This window comes from Vombatus ursinus, unplaced genomic scaffold, assembly GCF_900497805.2.
Source record: "Vombatus ursinus unplaced genomic scaffold, bare-nosed wombat genome assembly UNPS02007460.1, whole genome shotgun sequence".
Taxonomy (NCBI): Eukaryota; Metazoa; Chordata; class Mammalia; order Diprotodontia; family Vombatidae; genus Vombatus; species Vombatus ursinus.
In genome coordinates this window covers 2201776-2215079 of record NW_020947238.1, presented here as the reverse complement: position 1 = coordinate 2215079, position 13304 = coordinate 2201776, and the positions used below count along the sequence as shown (strand labels likewise).

Here is a 13304-nt window from a genome sequence, read left to right as displayed (position 1 = left end):
TAGATCCATTTGGGAACAGAAATGCTATTTCGTAGTTCATGAACTACGATTTCATATTATACAATATTTTACAAAGACCAGATAAATTTGTGACTTTAAATGCATCTTGAAATATGAACAAATAAATGCTTTAAATTAGCTGACAGTGGTAAATGCACACATGGGATTTTAAAAATTGCTTAATCTAAAGGAAATTTAATCTATTTTATGGCAGAGAGAAATTATTATTTTTCTATTATATTAATAATCAATTATTGAATTAGGACAAGGATTTTTTTTCAGGAGCCTGTAGGCTGTTCAATCTCTTAAAGATGTTGTTGATAGATGAGATTGCTCAAATCCCCAGGGTACATGCCTTTGGATACTGGGTGAGAGACCCCCATAACTAGAGAAACTTACAAAAAATTTAATCTAATTTACTTCCAGGAGCCAAAATGATGGAGTAAACAATAAATCACCATATGTCTCCCATATTCAGTTCCACACTGCAATAAAATAGCACCCCAAAACAAATCCTGGAGTAACAGAACCACCAAAAAGACAAGGCAAAACAATCTTTTAGACCAAGCAGGCAAACACCAACACCAGGACCCCCCATGTGCCTCAGCATGGCCCGGGACAAACATGCAGCCTCCAGCAGCCAGACCTCCAAGTGCTTCAGCATATTCCTGGGCAAACAGGCAGCCACCAGTGGCCAGATAGACACATGCTTCAGCACAGCCCAAGGGAAATGCAGAAACACTCCCACTGACCTAAGCACATGCCAGACATCATTACTAGGACCCTGGCTCAGCACCAAGGCATCGAACAGTGCCAGCAACCCCACAGTAGCCCATCATTGCAGTACCAGAAACAAATGTCACCCATGGGATTCAGGGCAACATCAGTGCAGCGGAAGGTAAACAGCCAGGGTCTGCAGCCACTGACACAAGAAGCCTGAGACAGTACCCCTTCACTGGAGGACCAGTTTTCAAATTTAAAAGAAAACGGGCAGCTAGGTGGCACAGTGAATAGAGATCTGGCCTTGGAGTCAGGAGAACCTGAGTTCAAATCCAACCTAGACACTTAACACTTACTAGCTGTGTGACCCTGGGCAAGACACTTAACCCAGATCACTTCATCAAAAAGTGAAAAAAAAAAGAAAAGAAAGGGAAAAAGCACCCCCCCCCAAAAAAAGAAAAGATGAGCAAAAGACAACAACAAAACAGATTCTGACCATAGAAAGTTATTATGATGACAGGGAAGATCAAGACACAAACTCAAAAGAGGTCAACGATGTCAAAACATCTATGGGCAAAACCTCAAAGAAAAATGGGAAGTGTTCTCAAGTCCAGAAAAAAACATCATGGAAGAGCTCAAAAAGGAGCTTAACATTATAAAAGAGAGGTAGAATAAAAATTGGGAAAAGAAGTGAGTGTGATGTGAGAGAATTATGAAAAATAGTCAACAGCTTTGAAAAAAAATACTTAAAAGGTAGAATTAGCCAAATAGAAAAGGAAGTAAAAATGCTAACTGAAGAAAACAACTCCTTAAAAGTTAGAATTGGGAAAGTGGAAGATAATGATTCTGAGACATGATGACTCAATCAAATTTGAAAGAGTGAAAAAATATATAAAATACCTCATGGGGAAAAAAAAAACAAAATAAAACAGAGAAAAAAAACACAAAAAGAACTGACCTGGAAAATAGATGTAAGAGAGAAAATATCAGAATCATTCGAATACCTAAATCCCATAATAAAAAGGAGGACCCGGACAACAACTTTCAAGAAATTATTGAGGAAAACTGTTTTGATATCCTGGAACCAGAGGACAAAATATGCATGAAAAGAATCCACTGATCATGTCAGGAAAGAGATCCCAAAACAAAACTTCCAAGAAATGTTATAGAAAAATAACAGAACAATCAGGTCAAGGGGAAAAAAAATACTACAAATGACCAGAAAGAAACAATTCAAATATCAAGGAGCCAAAATCAGGATTACACAGGACTTAGCAGTTGCAACATTAAAGGATCAGAGGTCATGAAAAAGTATATTTCAGAAGGCAAAGGAGCTAGGACTGAAATCAAGACTCACCTACCTGGTTCTTTGGACTATTTTTAATAATTTTAATAGTATAATGTCTTTATGAGACTAAAAAGTTTGTGAACCATTGCCTTAAGCCATTATCTATTTTAAAAAAAAAATACAAGTTTAGACTGAATACACAGATGCAGCACTCTGAGTCCTTGGTGAAGCTGTGGAAGCATTGGGAGACAAAAGCCCAAGGGAGAGGGGTCAAAAAAGATAAAAATGTGAAAATAGAACTATAAGAACTGTGCCCTGCCCAACTGTGATCATTTCACTTCCTCTTAGGACTTACGCAGATTGACTAACTGATATCAGTGAAATTGTCAGTAGTTCTGGTCCTGTAGAATATTTTACTGCTCTTAAAGTTGCTCAACTCAACTTTTAGACAATTTATGTTGAAAAAAATTGAAACATTTGATGAAACTAGTTTGGATGTTGACTGAGTTCCTTCTAAGGCTTTTTTGGATATTTGGCACTTTTGCCATTTGTCTCACAAATATTTTGCATCTAGAAAGAATTGAAATTTAAGAAGTTCACTTGAATTTAGAGATGATGGAGTGTAAGTGTGGTGGAATAACGATTTTGATTGGTGGAATTACTTATTTGTTTAAGAAAAAAATGAGTTCACCCACAATTCAGAATGGGGAAAATTATTGGGCAAAAACCAGGTCATAGCAGTAAAATCTGATGCCAGCTCTAAGGTTATTAACACAAAGAACTTTCTCACAGACACAAGTTTAAATTTTGATCCATTACTTGGAATCACAATTGATGAAGATACAATTATGTCATCTAACAATCTTGTCATCTATAAGTGTTTTTCCCTTAAAATATATTCCAGAAAAGATGGTTATCTTTGTTGTAAGAGTAATAGATGTGTAATTAGGTTTAGTTTGGCAATGAGTTGGTACAGATGTTACAACAGTTGAATTCTTTGGTAGCATTGGTGGCATGGAAATTGACATACAGATCTCTAAAAGTTTAAAACAAATTCTTCAAAAATATAGATTTAAATTTAAACTAAATACCAAAATTACTGAGACTATCAAGAAACCAGTTGTAAATTTTGATGTAGCTATTGAAGCTGCTTCTATTAGAAAACCTGAAGTTATCATTTTTGACTTGTTTTAGGCAAAGATCCTTTACCAAAAATTTGGGACTGGAGGAATTTGAAATTGAGTTGGATTCCAAAGGTTGAATCCCAGTTAATACTAGATTCCAAGTCCAAAGTTTAAATATTTATGCTACTGGAGATATAATTGCTGACTCCATGTTAACTCACAATGCAGGAGAAGGCATTACCTGTGTGAAAAGATTGATGATGCTTTTGTCCACATTGACTATAATTGTGTGTCTTTAGGGATCTATATATGACCTTAAGTTGCATTAGTTGGTAATTCCGAAGAACAATTGAAAGAATAGCATACTGAGTACAAAGTTAAAAAAGTTTCCTTTTGCTGCCAAAAGCAGAGCAAAGACAGATGCTGACCCAGATGGCAAGATGAAGAACCTTGGTCAGAAATCAACAGACACAATGCTGGGAACACATATTTTAGGAGCAGGTGTTGGAGAAACAGGAAATGGAGCTGCACTGGAGTATGAAATGAAGTGTAGATGTTACTAAAGTTTGCCATATCCATCGTACTGTAACAGAAGTTTTCAATGAAGCAAATGTATCTGCATTTTTTGGCAAAGTAATCAATTTTCCCCCCACTTTATACTACTTTATTTTTTTTCAATTATATATAAAGATAGTTTAAAACATTCATTTTTTAAAGATTTTGAGTTACAAATTTTTATCCCTCCCTTCCTCTCCTATCACCTCCCAAAGAGAACAAGCAATCTGATGTAGGTTATACATGTACAAACATGTTAAACAAGTTACCAAACTAGTCATGTGATGAAGGAAGAAACAGAATAAAAGGGAAAAACCCCAAAAAAAGAGAAAGCAGAGAGAGGGGGAGAGACAGAAAAAGAGAGATAGAGAGATCTGTATTCAGACTCTATAGTTTTGTTTTGTTTTTCTGTGGATGTGGATAACATTTTCCATCATTTGTTTTTTGGAATTATCTTAGATCATTGTATTGCTGAGAAGAGAGAGCTAATTCTATCATAGTTGATCACTACACAACGTTGCTGTTGCTGTTTACAATGTTCTCCTTATTCCTCTCACTTCACTCAGCATCAGTTCATGTAAGTCCAGGTTTTTCTGAAATCTACCTGCTCATCATTTCTTATAACATAATAGTATTCCATTACATTCATAAACCACAATGTGTTCAGCCATTCCCCAATTGATGCACATCCCCTCAATCTCTAATTCTTTGCCACCATGAAAAGAGCTACTATGAATAATTTTGTACATGTGGGTCTTTTTCCCTTTTTTATGATATTTTTGGGATACAGACCTAGTAGTATTATTACTGGATCAAAAGGTATGCACAGTTTGGTTGCGCTTTGAGCCTAGCTCCAAATTACTTTCCAGAATGGTTGGATAAGTTCACAACTCCACCAACAAAGCATTGATGTTCCAATTTTCCCACATCTTCTCCAACATTTAACATTTTCCTTTTCTGTCATATTAGACAATCTGATAGGTGTGAGGTGGTACCTCAAAGTTGTTTTAATTTTCATTTCTCTAATCAATGATGATTTAGAGAACTTTTTCATATGACTATAGATAGCTTAAATTTCTTCATCTAAAAACTGCCTGTTCATATCCTTTGACCATTTATTGGTTGGAGAATGACTTATGTTCTTAAAAATCTATTTCAGTTCTCTATTTGATTACTCTATAGATCACTCTGGTTATTTACTACTGTGCATTGTGTACCTAATCTATTACACTTATCTACCACTCTATTTTTAGCCAGAATTTTTGATGATTACCACTTTATAATACAGTGTGAGATCTTTATAGCTAAAGCCAACTTCCTTTACATTTTTTCATTGATTTTCTTGATATTCTTGATCTTGTGTTCTTTCAGTTGAACTTTGATATTTTTTCTAGTTCTTTAAAAAAAACCTTTTTGGTAGTTTGATTGTTATAGCACTAAATAAGTAAATTAAGTTAGGTGAAGTCATTTTTATTATATTGGCTTAACCTACCCAAGAGAAATTGATATTTTTCTAATTGTCTAGATCTGACTTTACCTGTGTGAATAGTGTTTCGTTGCTGTCTTGATATACTTCTTGGTTTTTTCTTGATAGGCAGACTTTCAAATACTTTATATTATCTACAGTTATTTTTCTTTTCATCCAAAGACAAGTTTTATTAGAACATGTGGCTTATTGGGCAGACTCTTAAGGAGTCTGAACATTAGTGAGCTAGTGGTTAGATTCTAAGACTCTGAACAGTGGTTAGATTTTAAGAATCTAAGCCTACAATTATTTCAAATGAAATTTTTCTTTCTTTTTTTTTTTTTGACTAGGCAAAGAGGTTAAGTGACTTGCCCAGGGTCACACAGCTAGTAAATGTTATGTTTCTGAGGCCATATTTGAACTCTGATCCTCCTGAATCCAGTGCCAGTGCCCTATCCACTCTATTTCTTGTCACTGGAAATTTTGGTTAATATATAGAAATATTGATGATGTCTGTGGCTTTATTTGATGTCCATCCATGTTGCTAAAGTTTTTCATTATTTCGACTAGTTTTTTTTTTAGTTGATTCTATAGGATTTTTCAAATATATCCTCATATCATTAGAAAAGTGATAATTTTGTTTCTTCATTGCCTATACTAATAAATTTAATTTCTCTTTCTTCTCATTGCTTTTGCTAACATTTACTGTAATATTGAATAATAATGGTAATAATAAACTTCCTTACTTCATTCACAATCTTATATACCACTCATTGTTGTAAGGAAAGCTCCATGTATTTCTATGATTTGGTGTTTTAAATAGAAATACATCTTGTCTTTTGTCAAAATCTTTTTTTTGCATCAAATGAGATAATTATATGATTATTTTTATTGATATGGCCAATTATGCTGATAGTTTTCTAATATTGAACCAGTTCTGCATTCCTGGTGTAAATCCTATTTGCTCATGGTTTATGATCTTTGTGATACATTGTTTTAATCTCTTTACTGATTTTATTTTAAATTTTTTGCATCAATATATGTTAGCAAAATTAGTTAATAGTTTTCTTTATTTTAGTTCATTCTGGTTAAGTATAAGCACCATATTTGTGTTCTACCATGAATTTGGTAAGACTTCTTCTTTGCTTATTTTTCCAAATAGTTCATATAATATAGGAATTTAATTATTCTGTGTTTTAGATAATTCACCAGTAAATTCATCTGGTTCCAGGGATTTTTTTCTTAGGGAGCTAATCTATGTCTAGTTTAATTTCTTTTGCTGAGATCAAGTTAGTTAAGTACTCTATTTCTTTTTCTGTTAATCTATACAATTGACATTTTTATAAATATTCATCAATTTCATGGTAATCATTAGCTTTATTGAGATAACATTTGGGCAAAATTGCTCCTCACAATTGCTTTGATTTCCCCTTTATTGGTGGGGAAGTCACCCTTTTCATTTTTGAATCTGATAATTTGGTTTTCTTCTTTCTTTTTTCATGAAATTAACCAAAAAATTATCTATTTTATTTGCTTTTTCATAAAACCAGCTCCTACTTTTATTTAATATTTCCATATATTTATTTCCCATTTTATTAATCCCTTTTGCTTTTTAGAATTTCCAAGTTGGTTTTTAATTGGGGAAATTTAACTTGTTCTTTTTCTTTCTTTTTTTTTGTTGCATGCCCTATTCATTGATCTGTTCTTTCTATATTTTATTGATATAGGGATTTAGACATATTTTTTCCTTAATACTACTTTGTCTGCATTCCATAAATTTTGGTATGTTGTTTAATTGTTGACCTTCTCTTTAATGAAATGATTTCTTATTTCTATGTTTTGTTCTTTTACCCACTAATTCTTTAAAATTAGATCATTTAGTTTCCAATTAATTTTTAATGTTTTCTTGGATTTTTATTCAATGAATTTTTTTTGTAGTTTTAAGATATGAAAAGTGTGAATTTGATATTTCTGCTCTTCTGCATGTGGTTGTGAGATTTTTGTGCCCTAATACTTGGTCTATTTCAGTTAAAAATATAACTGAGAAAAAGGCATATTGCTTTCTATTCCCATTCATTTTTCAGAGGCCTATCATGTTCATCTTTTCTAAATTTCTATATATCTCCTTATATTCTTTTTGTTTATTTTTAGTTGAGGTTCCCCACTAATATCATTTTACTGTCTATTTCCTCTTGTAAATAATTTAACTTCTTCTTTAGGAATTTGGATGCTGTGCCATTTGGTGCATATATGTTTAGTATTGATATTACTTCATTGTTTATGGTAACTTTTAGCAAAATCTATTTGTCCTGATTATTTTAATTAGATTTATTTTCACTTTTGCTTTGTCTGAGAAACCCCTTTTTAAAAAAATTCAGCTAAAACATAATAGATTCTGCTTCAGCCCCATATCTATACTCTGTTTCTGTATCTCTACTTCAAACGCATTTTTTGTAAACAACATGTTATAGTATTCCGGGATTTAAACCACTGTGTAATTTCCCTTCAGTTGATGGGTGAGGTCATCCCATTCATATTCACAGTTATGACTATTGCATATTTCCCTCCATTCTACATCCCCCTCCCCAGATATTCTTCTCTCTTTCTACTTTCAACCTAACCCTCCTCAGATGTGTTTTACTTTTATCACCTCCCCAAATCTGCCCTCCTTTCTAATAGCACTTTTGTTCTCTTATTCCTATCCCCTCACCTCATAATTCCCTGTTGGATAAAATAGATTTCTATACCCAACTGAGTGTATATGTTATTCTCTCTTTCACCCATTTTCAAAGAGAATAAGGTTCAAGCATTGCCCACCACCCCTACACTGTAAAAGCTTTTTGAACCTCTTTTATGTGTGATAATTTACTTTATTCTACTTTCCCCTTCCTCCTTCTTCCAATATATCCCTTATTCTCAATCCTTCATTTTGCTTTTCAGGATATCATCACACCATACTCAACTCACACCCTTGCCCCCTATCTATGTGTATTCCTTCTACCTGACCTAATAATGAGAAGTTCTTAGGATTTAGAAGTATCATTTTTCCATATTGGAATGTAAACTGTTTAACAATATTGAATCTGTTATGTTTCTTTTTTCAAATTCTTTTTTTATACTTCTCTTGATTCTTGTATTTGAGCTATGGTATTTTCATCAAGAATGCTTGAAAGTTCTCAATTTCATTAAATGTCAACTTTTTCCTCTGAATGTTTTTTTTTCTGGGTAATTTAATCCTTTTATTAATAAGGCCAAAATGTTTAGTAATTAAAAGATAGCCATTTGGCCATCTCTCTTAGACCAAAGATCCATCGTTCCTCTAAATGTTTATGCTTAGTTTTTTTTTTTTAATTAGTTGTCTCTTGTTTGTAATCCTAACTTTGAATTTGCTTATTATATTCCTGGAAGTTTTGATTTTGAGATCTCTTTCAAGAGCTTATGAGTGAATTGTTGTAATTTCTATTTTACCCTCTGTTTCTGTTATATCAGGTCAGTTTTCCTTTATAATTTTTAACTCTATCTAGATTATTTCTTATGGTGGCTTTCATATAGTTTAATAATTTTGAAATTATCTTTATTCAATCTATTTTCCAGGTCAGTTGTTTTCTAATAATAGATTTCATATTTTTATTTTTTATTCTTTTGATTTGATTTTTGATATCTCATAAATTTGTTAGCTTTAATTTGCCCAATTCTAATTTTTAAGGAATTATTTTCTTCAGTCAATTTTGTACCTCATTTTCCATTCAACCAATTTTAATTGAGTTCTTCTCTTCAACAAATTTTTGTGCAAATCCTATGATTTTGCCCCTTTTCTCTTATAAGTTGTTATTTTCTTAAGTTTTTTTTTTTATTTCTTTTGTGCCTCCTCTATGAAGTTATTTGGATGTTTATGTGACTTTCTTGCATCACTTTCATTTCCTATTCAATTTTTTCTCTATCTTTCTCATTTGATTAAAAAAAAATCTTTTTTTTTATCTCTTCCAGGGACTGACACCAATCCCTATTTTTCTTTTCCATTCAAATCTGGTCTTTTCATCAAGAATGCATGGAAGTCCTCTATTTCACTGAATTTCCATTTTTTCCCCTGAAGGAATATACTCAGTCTTGCTGGGTAGGTGATTCTTCATTGTAATCCTATCTCCTTTGACCTCCAGAATATCATATTCCAAACCCTCTGATCCCTTAACGTAGAAGCTGCTAAATTTTGTGTTATCCTGATTGTGTTTCCACAATACTTGAATTGTTTATTTCTGGCTGCTTGAAATATTTTCTCCTTCACCTAGGAACTCTGAAATATTCCTAGGAATTTTCCTTTGGGGATCTCTTTCAGGAGGTGATTTGTGGATTCTTTCCATTTCCATTTTACCCTCTGGTTCTAGAATATAAAGGTAGTTTTCCTTGATCATTTCTTGAAAGATGATGTCTAGGGTCTTTTTTTTTTATCATGGCTTTCAGGTAGTCCAATACTTTTTAAATTATCTCTCCTGGATCTATTTTGCAGGTCAGTTGTTTTTCAAATGAGATAGTTCACATTGTCTTCTATTTTTTTTCATTCTTTTGGTTTTGTTTTATAATGTCTTGATTTCTCATAAGGTCATTAGCTTCCATTTGCTCCATTCTAATTTTTGAGCAATTATTGCCTTCAGTGAGCTTTTGGACTTCTTTTTTTTTCCATTTGGCCAATTCTGCTTTTCAAAGCTTTCTTCTCCTCACTGGCTTTTTGGACCTCTCTTGCCATTTGGGTAGGGCTATTTTTTTAAGTTATTTTTTTCTTCAGTAATTTTTGGGTCTCCTTTAGCAAACTGTTGACCTGTTTTTCATGATTTTCTTGCATCACTCTCATTTCTCTTCCCAGTTTTTCCTCTACTTTTCTTACTTCTCAAAATCATTTTTGAGCTCTTCCATGGCCTGGGACTGATTTATATTTTTTTCTTGGAGGCTTTGGATGTAGGAGCTTTGACTTTGTTGTCTTCTTCTGGTTATATGTTTTGATTTTCTTTGTCACCAAAGAAAAATTCTATGGTCTGACTTTTTTGCAGAGTTTGCCAACTACTTGACTATTAAAATCTTTGTCAAGGTAGGGGTCTGCTTCCTGTGTGGAGGATGTACTGTTTCAAGCTTTAGAGGTTTTGTGCAGCTTTTTCCAGAGATACCTCTAGGGACCTGTAAATTTTCATTTCTTCCAAGGTGGTATGATGAAAAGTTAGGGGTTTACTCCTTTCCTGGCCTGTACTCTGGTCTATGAGTGACCACAAGCACTCTTTTCTGCCTTGAAACTGTGAGGAGGATTCCCTCACTACTGCCATTACAAGCTCCACCATGCCAGCACTCCTCCTCGTCCTAGGACTGCCACCTAGAATTGTGACCCAGATCCAAGTCCCAGCAAAGCAAGAGATTCCTGCCTCAGCACCTGCAAAAAGATCCCTGCAATTCTTCTCTGATCAACCACTTGATTTCACCTCCATCTGTGGGCTGAGAGCTCTGGAAGTAGCTATTGCCTGGCGGCTGCACCTGGACTGGGGCTAGAACTGACCTAGTCTCTCACTGAGGTCACAGATCTTTCCTACTGATGTTCTAAGTTGCCTTTGGCATTTGTTGGTTGAGAAGTCTGGAAACTGCCACAGCTGCTCATGATACAGCCCCCTGAGGCCTTCTTCAGGATTGCTGAGGCCCAGACTTTGCTGGCATGACCCAAGCTGAACTGTGGTCCTCTCCCATCCTGGTGCAATTGACCTTTCTAATCAACCAGGCAGGTTTTCTTGGGCTGGAAATTTCTTTCATTCTGTCTTTTTGTGGGTTCACCTGCTCTAGAATTTGTTTAGAGCCATTTTTACAGTATTTGAAGGGGTTTGGGCAATAACTCAAGCAAGTCACTGCTTTTACTCTGCCATCTTAGCATGCTTTTTCTAATACCACTTCAATCCCTATAGAACAGTGAATTGGCTAGACTCAAACTTAGCTTAGATCCTACATTGAATTAATTCCATCAAATTTATATCCAATGATGGTTTTGTTACAATTGAGATCTTGTCTCAGTGTTTATTGAGCTCAGTTCTGAACATCCCTTTTTGCTCCTCAGCATATTGATGCTTGAATGATGGCAAAACCCTTTCTGTTGAATACTGTCATTCCAGGGTATTCTGCTAACCTTTTAAACTCACAGAACTGGAGGCTCTAACCTTCCCACACAGAATAGAAAAAGTACATATGCAGAAACCAAGGACTGAGGCTTATTTCTGGGTACCACATAGCCTTGACATGATTTAGACCTGTCCTCTGAGGGTACTGTCTATTACCAGACATTGTGATTAAAGTAATCAAAGCAATGGAGATAGTAAAGAGTATAGTCCAAGGATGACTCAGACCTTTTTGGAGACACCACCATTTCTGGCTCTGCAGCCTATAAAAATGGTCTTTCCTAACCTTGAGGTTAGTTGACATTAAACAGTGACAGAATGTCTACATATTTTCTCCAAGAAACTTTTATTCTACCTCATGCTGCCTGTCCCAGTAGCAGTCTCTGTACAAGCCAAGATAACAGCAAAGACACTTCTCAAGTGTGCCAGATACCAATAATTTCAGCAGGATACACAACATATGATCCAGATAAACTAGTCTTCTAATTGTTCATAATACATGACATTCCATCTCCCATCTCTGGGTTATCATTTTTCTATTACCTACAATAGATTGCCTAGAATGGACTCAGAGTCTCTGGTTGCCTTCAAAGATTAACTCAAGTCCTATTTATTTTTCATAATCCCTCTAGTTTTTAGTGCTTTATCCTTCAATGCCTTAAATATGTTTGATAAATATGGTCTTTATATATTTATAGATGGATGATATCTCTCCTGTAAGATCATAAAGGAAAGAGACTAATTCTTTGTAATTTTATGACTGGAAACTGGCATAGTGCCAGGTAAATACTAATGTTTTTGATTGATTGAAAAAGAGTATTGCAACATTACTATTACAAAATATTTCTGTTATATCTAGATCTACTGAAGTAATTTTGGAATATAAAGTCAAAAGTTAATGATTCAAGATGTAAGTGATTATGTACTATTGGTACAGCAATAATGTTGCCTATTTAAGTAGTCTTTGTTGGTCCCTAGGAAGCCAGATAGCAGGCCAAGGGCAAATAGTTCTTTCTTAAAAAATAAGTTGGTATTTAAGAAGTGTCTATATGTCAATAGAACTAATATCCAGATGGCTAAATGATCAGTGTTCTCTAGATTTTTAAAGTCAGAGCAGAAAATAAGCACTTCAAGCAGGTGACAGAGAACTGAAAACAATTATCTTGTGCTTTAAGATAGACAATCATAGGCTTTTCTTCTCACGCCCACTTTTCTGTCCAGTCCATTGGTCTTTGATAATGCTTTTTCATTGTCATTGTCCTTTTGCCAGGGAAATATTCTGCAGGTGGATGATGGGGCTTAAAGAGTGTTTCAAATAACCTGGCATATTGGATGGACCCCATGGTCAATGATGTAGGACTTCTTATCCTAAAATATTTTAAGAAATATTTTGAAAAGTATGTTTTATCATAATTGGTTTCTTTTGTATTTTTGTTTCACCAAACTGCCAAAGGGCTATCTCTGTCTCTGTCTCTCTCTCTCATACACACACACACACACACACACACACACACACACACACATTAAGAATCCTAGATATAAATGTTGGCTATTGTTAATGATCATTGTTCCCTTATGGTTTTATCCCACTTTCAATGAAGATTATTGAACATAGAATTAATTGCATGCCTTATTGATTGCATAATATTGAGTACTGAAGAAAAGTTGCTATTGCTTTTAATTTTACCAATATATGGCCACATCTGATGAATGTACTAAAAAAAATAGTAAGTTCCATATATGTGGGCACAGACAGACACACACAGTGTGGTACACGCATGGTGCAAGTATTATTTGCTCAGTCTCACAAGAAAACATAATTGAGGGTCATACAGTTTTGTGGTTTGCCCAAGGTCACAGTGTTACTTATTGGTGGATAAAGGACTTGAGTCCCAATTTCTTGGCTCTAAGTCCATTGCTCTTTCCAGAGCATAATGTATACTCTTAAGTTAAGTCTTTTTTATAAATTCTTGCTACTGTCAGGGCACTTTTATTGCCCAGTAAATCTAACA

The 13304-nt window shown here is 34.2% G+C and overlaps 1 pseudogene; it reads left to right on the top strand.

Moving 5' to 3' along the window:
• Nucleotides 1-596: 596 nt before the first annotated feature.
• Nucleotides 597-3771, top strand: LOC114033816 (annotated as a pseudogene).
• Nucleotides 3772-13304: the final 9533 nt, after the last annotated feature.